Source organism: Aquarana catesbeiana, linkage group LG07 (assembly GCF_042186555.1).
Source record: "Aquarana catesbeiana isolate 2022-GZ linkage group LG07, ASM4218655v1, whole genome shotgun sequence".
NCBI lineage: Eukaryota > Metazoa > Chordata > Amphibia > Anura > Ranidae > Aquarana > Aquarana catesbeiana.
The window spans coordinates 23,955,584-23,966,742 of NC_133330.1; the positions used below are offsets into that span (position 1 = coordinate 23,955,584).

General features: G+C 47.5%; 1 long non-coding RNA gene across 1 annotated transcript; it reads right to left on the reverse strand.

Annotated features, from left to right (window-relative positions):
- Positions 1–6,183: 6,183 nt before the first annotated feature.
- Positions 6,184–8,111, reverse strand: LOC141102389 (uncharacterized). Its single transcript, XR_012235096.1, has 3 exons — positions 8,067–8,111; positions 7,825–7,900; positions 6,184–6,386 (listed from the first exon to the last, which is right to left on the reverse strand). It is a non-coding gene; the product is annotated as an uncharacterized lncRNA (long non-coding RNA).
- Between the last annotated feature and the right edge of the window lie 3,048 nt (positions 8,112–11,159).

The window sequence follows — 11,159 nt, forward strand, 5'->3', positions numbered from 1 at the left end:
AAGCCTAACTCCGGGGAAAGTAAATATCCTCCCATGCAGTGAGGCTGCCCCCATTCTGCAAGGCTTAAATGCCCATTTGGGTCCAGGAAAAGCAGTTCTACTTACCTATCTATCCCTCCACTCCGCAACTCTCCAGCAGTTGTCTTCATGTTGAAGGCATTATTTATCAAGGCTGTGAATACAAACAGGCCTGGTGTCCACCCAAGTTACTGTTTCATGGAAGAAACTTTCCAGTGCTGCACAATGAGGACCGTGGGAAGGGATCGGGGAAATGGACTGGAAAACAGGTTTTTAGTTCAGCCACCCCAAGGAAGTCAAGGCTAAGCTTGTCTTTTTTTTTTCTAAATTCCAGCCCTCCCATATACCTCAAGTACCTTAATGTGCCGTTTCATTTTCCCGTGGTCGCGAAGCAAAACATTGCAGCCGTGGCAAATGTACAACCCTGGACACGGTCTTAAAAAGCATCCCGTTTTCTTTGTATTTCTTCTTGATCCTGCCAAATCCCCTTGCTTTCCTATTTCAAACTGACCATGCTAGGCATAGAAGCACATCCATCCCAGTGTGGGCAGTTTACTGTGTTGCAGTAAAGGAAAAGCTTTCTCTTGTACCCAGGTGCTGGGCTGCTGCAATATAGAGAAGGAGACACAGGGGTTGATTTACTAAAGGCCAATAGCCTGTGCACTTTGCAAAGTGCAGTTGCTCCAGAACTTAGTAAATGAGGTAAGGTTTTCACTTTGCAAAGAATACCCAATCACGTGCAAGGAAAGTAAAAAAAAAAAACAACAGAATTTTTGCTTGCACGTGATTGGATGATGGAAGTCAGCAGAGCTTCTGCTTATTTACTAAGCACTAGAGAGCAACTGCACTTTGTCACAGTCCACCGTCTATTTGCCTTTAGTAAGGCAACCCCATTGCCATTTATTATTTTCTCCCTCTAGATACTAATGTTCTGATGCACCATTCTCCTCTGGCCAGCAGGAGGTTAGCCAAAGCGAAGCAAGCTGATAAACTTCAATGCAGAGCGCTGAGAATCCTGGGAGTTGTAGTTTGGGATGGCAGCCATATAATGGGATGAATAGACTCCTTACACTACAGATCCCAATAGGCACTGTGCAGTAGGAGGAGTGAAGAGATGACTTTACTTAAAGGAGTTGTAAACCCTCATGGTTTATAATGCATTCTATGCATTAAGGTGAAAAGCCTTCTGTGCTGCAGCTGCACCCCCAGAGCCCCCTTTTTTCTTACCTGAACCCGATTGTTCTAGTAACGAGCACAAGCCCAACAGCTCCAGCTGCTGTCTCAGGTCCTCATTGGATAGATTGATAGCAGCGGGAGCTAGGGTTGCCACCTTTTCTTCAAGTCAAACCCGAACACTTTAGTGGCGCACAGCAATTTTTTTTTTTATAGTATAAATTATACATATATTTTGCTATTAAATAACATTTTTAATCATATGAAGTTAATAACAAGAGTTCCCCTTTACATCAGAGTCCACAGAGTTCCCCTTTTACATCTGAACTCCTAGAGTTCCCTTACACTGTAAGGGAGGACTCTGCAGATTCTGATGTAAGGGAGAACTCTGGGGACTCTAACATAACGGATGCTCTGGGAATCCTGATTTACGGGGGAACACTGTGAACTCTGGTGTATGGAGAGGACTCTGATGTAAAGGGGAACACTGTGCCCCTTGGTGTAAAGGGGAACTCTGATCTAAGGGGTGCTCTGAGAACCCTTATTTATCTTAGTGTACTCACTCAGAGGCAGGAGAGAGAAGAGACTTCAGTCAGAGACAAGGATGGATGGATGGATGGTGAGCTCACTCACCCCTTGGCAGTCAGCACCTCTCATCCAGATGTATCTGAGGCTGCTCAAGTTCAAATTTCTGGCCTCCGCTTTCCTTTTCTGAGGCACAGCGCCGGGGATTGGAGTTTGGGCAGACACAGAGGGGTAGGGGTGGGGGGGAAGAAGTGCAGATCGAGCCCTCTCTCCTCTCCCGTCTGTGTGTGTGTTTGGGGGGGGGGGATTGATAGTGCTGGCTTTGGGCAGTGTGAAAGAGAGTGTAACAGTCACTCTCAGCTTAGACAACTGCAGCCAGCAACCCTGCTGGGAAGCCATAGACCGGTCTGAATAATGTGTCCGGGTTTCAGGCACGCATGGTTCCAAACCCAAACTGTCCGGGTGAATCCCGGTCCCCGGACAGGCTCCCGCTGCTGTCAATCAAATCCAGTGACACAAGAGCCAGGGGCGGGGCCAAGTCCTGCTGTCTGTGTCAGTGGACCGAGCAGCAGGACTCTGGAGCGTGCCCATGCGGATGCCCCCATGGAAAGCGTCTCTCCGTGGGGGGGGGTCACCCGATGATCAGGAGCGCCGCAGGGACACCCCAGAAAACCCTTGCACAGAGCAGGTAAGTATAACAAGTTTGTTATTTTACAAAAAAAAAAAGAACTAACCTTTAGAATCACTTTATTGTAAGTAAATGTAATGGAATCTCTACCGAAACAATCCATTCCATTTGTATCCACTCAAGTAGGATCACGTACTTCATGTTATTGGTAGATCTAAAGGATATTTGGCCAGCTAAAGGGAAAAGCATCCCAAGAACGCTCCCCCCCCTCCCCCCAACAGGGGTGCTTACATGATCAGCTTTAATTTATTCATGTAAATCCCAAAAAGGGAAAATCCCTGGAGTGGAGGATCCGTCACGTCCGGGTCCTGTTTGTTACCTTACACCAGGCGTTACCATCCAGAGCGAGAGGTGGAACGCACGACTAGCCTTATCCGCACGCGCTGTTTACAACCAGTGCCAGGCCAGGCACTCTTAGGCTCCATTCACACGAATGTGTTTTTTGATGCATTTTGCAGGAATGCAGGGAAACCTTTTAACATGGGTTCCTATGGAACAAGTTCACATCAATGCATTTTTGTGCCTCTGCATTTTTTGGAAAGGGTTGGGGACTTTTTTTCCCTGCAAAATGCAGCGTTTTGCATGTAATAGACTTCAATGGACCCGCATCCAAAACGCAAGCGTTTTTACCGAATATTTGCCACGATTTGCGCTTTCTTTTTTTTACACTGTATATAGCTGGTTGCTAAAGGAGGGGGCCAGCCGCCGCGTCCTTAACAAGCTGAGTCATCAGCTGTCAGCGGGCGTCCCTGCCCTCTCCTGGTATGGATTTTGGGGGGGACCCCACGCTGTTTTTTTCTTCACTATTTTTTTTTTAACCGGCAATTCTTTTTTTTTTACATTCAGCTGTCAGCGGGGAAGCCCGCTGACAGCTGATGACTCATCGGTTGTTAAGGACGCAGCGGTCGGCTTCCCGCCTCCTCCTTAGCAACCAGCTTTATACAGTGTGAAAAAAAAAACGCAAATAGCTGCATAATCGCGGTAAAACCGTGTGCCCAAAAACATGGAAAGCACCTGCAAAAAGCACTGCAGAAACGCTCAAAAGCAACATGCATAGATGTGAATTGAGCCTAACATGTGAGTGCAATTCACCACCTTTTTGGTATTACTTTTAAACTTATATTAAAATATTACACTATGAGACTTCTACTCTTGTCTCCTGTGGAGTCAATTTTTATATCCTAGTCTGATCCTGGGGGCCATTGGAGTGGAAGTCGTGTTGCCAGTAGGAATCAACTTGGCAAATTCGCATTTTGACCTACCTTAAAAAGTGGTCAAACACCTTTGGTGAGTTGCCACCTTCCCATTGAGCACTTGTGGTGGAAGAACTAGAAGCTTCATTTAAGAGCATATCGTTTTTTTTTTTGGTGTTGAGTACACTATCACAAATGGACTCTCAGCTTGCTATATGTTCATTTTTCCAGATTTCTTACGTGATTTAATTTGCAGTGTTATATGATCACATATGTTCATACGTATTTATATTCATTTCATATACCGGTTCACTCGCTAATACACTTACCGCCCACCTTTTATTTTGTACACATTTATAAAGTGTGAGCTGGAGTTTGGCTTCAATTTGTTAGTGTACCTAAATCTGCTAGTACATCGAACACTCCCCTCCCCCCAGACTGACAATACTGCTGTCCACTGCGCCCCCTGTTCTCCTTCATCCAGAGTGGAGACACTCGAATACAGGAGGTGTGATACTGGCCAGATCACCAGGTGAAAACAGAGGGGAAAATGCCTAAAAGAAAAAGAAAACGAATGCAGCCATCTCTGGTAAGCTGCAATATATTACATTTTTGGTTTGGGGTTTAAAACCTCTTTAATTGATTATTCTATTAAAATAATGTGAGTAATTATTTTAAACCAACACTGTGGTCCCTAAGTGACTGAACACGTCCTATGTCCCGCTGGCTTCCTGCTGGCTGATTGCCTCACATGGTCCTTTATCATTAAGGAATTCATAAACTAGACAGGAGAATGTATGAAAGTTTATTAATACGACCTTCCAGAGAAATCGTTATCCTGCTAGGCGAGACCGGCCTGTCCTCCATGATAGCTTATCAGACGGAATCCAATCCCCATCAGTGTAAAAAAAATCCCTCATTTTATTATACAAAGGAAAAGCTTTACCCCGCACCATAACAACCCAGATCCACCGACAGATTGTCTGATGTGTGACGGCATGGAGAACAACTGTGCAGGAATACGCAAACGAAACAATCGTTTTATATGCTGAATATTTACATGAAAGTAAAGGTGTAAAGCAGAATTCTGGGATAAGCAAATATTGTCTATTCATCATGTGTATTCTTCTTGAGTCTTGGCGAGATTTGTGTATGTTTCTCAGATCTGTGCAGTAACCCTGTGTGAGACTTCCTGTAATAAAGACCGCTCACTGCTGCTCTCTCTCCTTGTGCACGGAGACTGGTCTTGTCTCCGCCCCCTCCTGTAGTTTTCTGCAGGCAGCCTGTAGTGGGTGGAGCTGCTGAGCCCCTCCCACAGCTCTGATCTCTCTCCTTGTGCAGGGTGACTGGTCTTGTTTCCGCCCCCTCTTGTAGGTTTTTGCAGGCAGATTGTAGTGGGTGGAGCTGTTGAGCCCCTCCCACAGCTCTGCTCTCTCTCCTTGTGCAGGGAGACTGGTCTTGTCTCCGCCCCCTCCTGTAGTTTTCTGCAGGCAGCCTGAAGTGGGTGGAGCTGCTGAGCCCCTCCCACAGCTCTGATCTCTCTCCTTGTGCAGGGTGACTGGTCTTGTCTCCGCCCCCTCTTGTAGGTTTCTGCAGGCAGCTTGTAGTGGGTGGAGCCTGCACATGCTATGTACAGCACAGTCATACCTCCCAACTTTTGAACTTCAGAATGAGGGACAACTGAGGGAGTAAGTGAGCTGCGGCATGCGTGACGGCAAAATGTAGGTGTGGCCAAAGTCTAAATGGTGGGAGGGGCTTAAGGGGTGTGGTTAAACAAAACCTAACTCTGTCACCAAGGCCCCCAGCTCTCACTAATGCCCTCCCAGCTCTCTCACCAATCCCCCCCACCTCTCACCAATTCCCCCACGCTAGCTTTCTCAGCAATGCCCCCCAGCTCTCAGAGCAATGCCCCCCTCTAGCTCTCTCACCAATGCTCCCCCTCCTCTCTTACTAATGCCCCCCAGCTCTCTCACCAATGCCCCCCTCCTTTCTTACTAATGCCCCCTAGCTCTCACCAATGCCCCCCAGCTTTCTCAGCAATGCCCCCCCAGCTTTCTCAGCAATGCCCCCCCCAGCTCTCTCACCAAAGCCCTCCCAGCTCTCACCAATACCTCCACCCTAACTTTCTCAAAAATGCCCCCCATCTCTCTCACCAATGCCCCCCCCAGCTCTCACCAATTCCCCCACCCTAGCTTTCTCAGCAATGCCCCTCCAGCCCTCTGAGCAATGCCCCCCCGCCCCAGCTCTCTCACCAATGCTCCCCCTCCTCTCTTACTAATTCCCCCCCAGCACTCTCAACAATGCCCTCCTCCTTTCTTACTAATGCCCCCCAGCTCTCAGCAATGCCCCCCCCCCCAGATCTCTCACCAATGCCCTTTCACCAACTCCCCCCTCCTGTCTTACCTCCCCCAATGAAGGATGGTCAAACAGGGCTTAGTTTACACTCCACGAGGCCCCCAACTCTCCCAGGCACCTTGCCAAACAGCCGCAACGCTATGTTTTCCACAGATCAATGCGCAAACTAACTTAGCATAGGAATGATGTCATAAAAAGGAAAAAAGAAACACTCTCCATTGTATAAACCAGTAGAGTACGCAATATTTAATAAAGGAAATGCACGCACAATAGATGGGTGTTATACAAACACTTCATATCACATGTATAGTCAGTTTGCCGGAAACCAAGATGACCAAGGCTGTGTGCTATGGCTCCGCCCAGCGTCTTTCGTCATGCGTGACATCATTAGGGGCACCGCATCCAGTCCTTCCAGATTCCTGGGCATAAAGACCCTGTTAAAGGGATGCAGGGAATGGGTTAAATTGGATTAATGTTAATATTTTTTATGCATTGTGGTGCATTCTAGATACATCAGAGTGTTGCTTTCCTATTAAATAAATATTTTCTGCTCAGATTCTAGTGACATAGAAATGATATTTTGGAATTCATTGGAAACCAGTAATGACACTGGTTGTGATTCCAGGGATCTCACCTTCTGTCTCATCGTTGTGAGTTCCATACTAATTCCCCCCTAGAAGTGACAGTTACAGATATAAGGGTCAATGCAAGCCGCTTCACATAAATCACCATCACACTGCCTGACAGCAACTGAAATGTCACTTGTTGTCCCCAGTGGAAAGATTTATTACAAAAGAATAGGAAGTCTCTGATATTTGATACAACTGCCCTTAGCAGACAAACTGCCATGTGTAATGAACGCTACCTAAGCAGGATGACAAGCGTAACATTTTCACAAACAATTCCAATATTAGAACATACAGTATAGTATATACAGCATTTTGCAACTATGATGTGATCGCTGAATAAAGCTTTGGCCCCGTTCTGGAGATCCTTGGTGTATTGGTGACATACGTCTCCATTGTCTTTGGTTTCCAGCTGGCGGTCGCTGCAGCGCTCACTTACAGCCTTTTTCAGGAACGAATGCGTTTGGGAATATTGTGTGTTTTAATTATGCGGCAATTGCGGCAAAACGTGTGTTTAAAAAATGGTGCTAAGCTTGTCGTCCCAAAGAGGAGCAGGAGCTTCCTTTGGGTGACAAATGCGCATAGCACAGGCCGATTGAATTGAATGCGGTGCCTTATTCCAGACACATGAAACGCATGTAAATTGCGCTTTCAGAATCACAAGCGGGAAAGCTCATTCCTGCAATGCAATGTCTGCACGGGGCCTCTAAGGGAATTGGGGCCACTATAATCAGGAGAAACACTCACCAGCTGTAGTCGTTGACCTGGGCATCAAGGCAAGCATTTCAACCTCCTTCAGAAACCTTCAACTCAATATCTAGGTCAGCTTTAAAACTGCCCCGAGGCCATTACTAAAGTCGTGCCCAAAATAAAGCAAGCAGGTCCTTGCAAGAACTTTTACTGCGATAGAAAAAGATCACAAACGCAAAAATGATATATTTTACGACAGCTAACACAAAACCCCTTTGAAAAGGAATTAGTCATAATGACGTCACCATCACCATGGTCCCGCCGCAGCTGGCCGATGACGAGGATGACTTAGAAGAACAAGTAAAAGTGAGCTGCAACAATGACATTAACAAAAGATCAAATAACGATTTGGGAGGAATGTTGGGCCAATTAAGGCGCTACCTGGCCCCTGGTGACGAAGGGCCCCTTTGCCACAGGCGGTTAAGCGAGGACCTGACCTGGGCGACCCCTGTGGTTGACCCCTGTGATTCAGCCACATTCCATACAAGCTGTTCACCTGCAGATAGGACTTTGGTTGCTTCGATCCACAGCATCGGATGCCTTGGGAAAGCCGTGTCTGGGAATTTCGAAAACTAAAAAAAACAAAAAAGGGTGAATTAGGCGGAAAATGAGGAGCAGGCAGGGCGGTGTTTACTGACAACATGGCCATCTGTCTAGATGGGGAAACACTTGGCGGTCTGTGTTGGGGGGCACGCGGACAATCAGGAATTGTGTGTAGATGTTGTGACCTGAACATACCCCCTGCAGGCGTGGTTGTGTTTTCAGCTAAGAAAACGGCCTGAGGTGGCACAAAGGCATTTGAGTCGATCTTCGGCTGGATTTGTTTGTTCTAGCCTGTTATCAGCTCAGCACAAAGACGTGAAATGGTCACAGTGTCGGGTTGGAGTTTTAATGAACAACAAAAAACTCTGATATAAAAAAGTTATTATAACATACAGTTATTATTATTATAATCATCATATAAAGACCTGATAGTTCTGTGACATTGTATAAAGTAAGGATACAGGCTATAAAGATAGAGAGAGAGAGAGAGAGAGAGAGAGAGAGAGAGAGAGAGAGAGAGAGAGAGAGAGAGAGAGAGAGAGAGAGAGAGAGAGAGAGAGAGAGAGAGAGAGAGAGAGAGAGGCTTCACGGCGGCGCAACTTCCCCTGCGTCTCCTTCCTCCTCCTCGGCGCCCAATAGGATCGCTTCTCCTCTCGACCAGTTGGGTCTCAGGACCCCCTTCCTGAGCCGGGACTGGCCAGGAGGAGAATCAGGAAGACAATGGTGAATATTAATTTGCTATTGTCACACAAGTGGATGGGCTCGAGGCACAGTGCTCTGCGCCCCGAGCCCACCCTTTTTTGAAGCCAATTAGAGCCTCTAATCATGTGCTTCTAAAAAAAAAAAAAAAAAAAAAAAAACCATTGGAATCCATGAGTCCGGCGTCCTGCATGTAAATTAGGGTCCGGGCGCATGGATTAGGGGGGCAGTGCCCCTGCACCCTGTATGCACGGCCACTGCTGCAGCCACCCTTTTCTGAACCCACTGTATGCAGGATATAGAGATACATAGATACAGATATAGGCATATAAAGAGAGGGATAGATAGATAGATAGATAGATAGATAGATAGATAGATAGATAGATAGATAGATAGATAGATAGATAGAGCACTGGCATAGATATGAGGGGGGATTGGGGGTCAAAACTGCCGCCGGAGCTAGTGTTGACAGCCGTGCTGGGCACTCAAAGCAGGAGCAGGAGCTGCAGCTTGTTAGTTCAGAGCATGGGAGGCTTCTCCTCTGTGACTATGGTCACATGACCCAGCCGTAGGAAGACTTTCCTTACTCTGACCTACCCTGGTCTGGTAAGTGTGTTTTATGAAGGGGACAGAGCTGTACTGAGGGAAGGGTAGCTGCAGCAGTGGCCCACCCATACAGGGTGCAGGGGCACTGCCCCCCTAATCCATGCGCCCGGTCCCTAATTTACATGCAAGACGCCGGACACATGGATTCCAATGGGGTTTTTTTTTTTTTTTTTAGAAGCACATGATTAGAGTCTGAGGCTCTAATTGGCTTCAAAAAAGGGTGAGCTCGGGGCGCAGAGCACTGTGCCCCGAGCCCACCTAGTTGTGTAACAATAGCAAATTAATATTCGCTGTTATCTTCCTGAATCTCCTCCCGGCCAATCCCGGCTCAGGAAGCGGGTCTTGAGACCCAATTGGTCGAGAGGAGAATCAATCCTTATGGGCGAGGAGGAGGAAGAGGAAGGAGACGCAGGGGAAGTTGTGCCGCCGCGAAGCCTAGTAAGGAGGAGACACAGGGTGAAGCCGCCGCCGGGGGAAGCCTGATGGGGTAAGTGCGGGGACCGACCGACCGGGGGGGGGGGCTCGGGGGGAACGGATTGCCGCCCCCCAACAAAAATATACCACCAGCCATACGATATAATTGGGTACATCTGTACTAAGGACGGAGAGCTGTACTGGTTGGGGAAAAGAGCTGTACTGGTAGGAAGCTGTACTGCAGGGGGGAGAGCTGTACTGGGGAAGGGGGTTGTACTGAAAAGGTGAGCATACCTTTTGAGAACAAGGAACACCTATTGGCAAAAGTATAAAGACATAAGACACCCCCCCTGCCACGCCCCCTTAAAGGAGAATTATACAATAAAAATGATTAGGTAAACCCACAAGTGCTTTTTTTTTTACCACTACTATTCCTTTATATTGGCTTTTTGAAATTTACAAATGCAGCAATTTAGAATTTGGATGAAAGGTTTAGCACTGGGAAACACTTTTTGAAAGATACATAGTGCATTTTATATACAGCTATATAGATCAGAGCAAAATGAGGGACTAATGAGGAAGAAAGAGGGACAGAGGGACATTGCTCCAAATCAGAAACAGTCCCTTCAAAAATCAGGGTATTCTGTACTGGATGGAAGATAGCTGTACTGGAGGGGGATGAGCTGTACTGGAGGGAAGCTATACTGCAGGGAGGAAAGCTGTAGTAAGTAGGGGGTGTGCTGTACTGGAAGGGAAGATAGTTGTACTGAAGGGGGGGAGAGCTATAGTGGGGGAAAGTTGTACTGCGGGGGGGGGGGGGGGGGGGGAGACTGTGTTGATGGGGGGGGGGGTGCTGTACTGGAAGGGAAGATAGCTGTACTGAAGGGAGAAAACTGTACTGGGGTACTGGGGGAAAGTTGTACAGCGGGGGGGCTGGGCTGTGTTGAGGAAGGGGGTGTGTGCTGTACTGGAAGGGAGAGAGCTGTACTGGGGGAAAGTTGTACTGCGGGGGGGGGGTTGTATTTAGGAGGGGGTGTGCTGTACTGGAAGGGAAAATAGTTGTACTGCAGGGGGGAGCTGTGTTGAGGAAGGGGGTGTGCTGTACTGGAAGGGAAGATAGCGGCAGCTGTGTGGAGGAAAATGCCTTGTTAACGTCAGAGGTCAGAGGAGAATGGGCAGACTGGTTCCAGATGATAGAAAGACAACAGTAACTCAAATAAACACTCGTTACACCCAATGTATGCAGAATGCCATCTCTGAACGCACAACACATCAAAGCTTGAAGCAGATGGGCTACAGCAGCAAGAGACCACACTGGGTGCCACTCCTGTCGGCTAAGAACAGGAAACTGAGGCTACAATTCACACAGGATCACCAAAATTGGACAATAGAAGATTGGAAAAATGTTGCCTGGTCTGATGAGTCTCCATTTCAGCTGCAACATTCAGATGGTCGGGTCAGAATTTGGTGTAAACAACATGAAAGCATGGATCCATCCTGCCTTGTATCACCGGTTCAGACTGGTGGTGGGGGTGTAATGGTGGGGGGGATATTTTCTTGGCACACTTT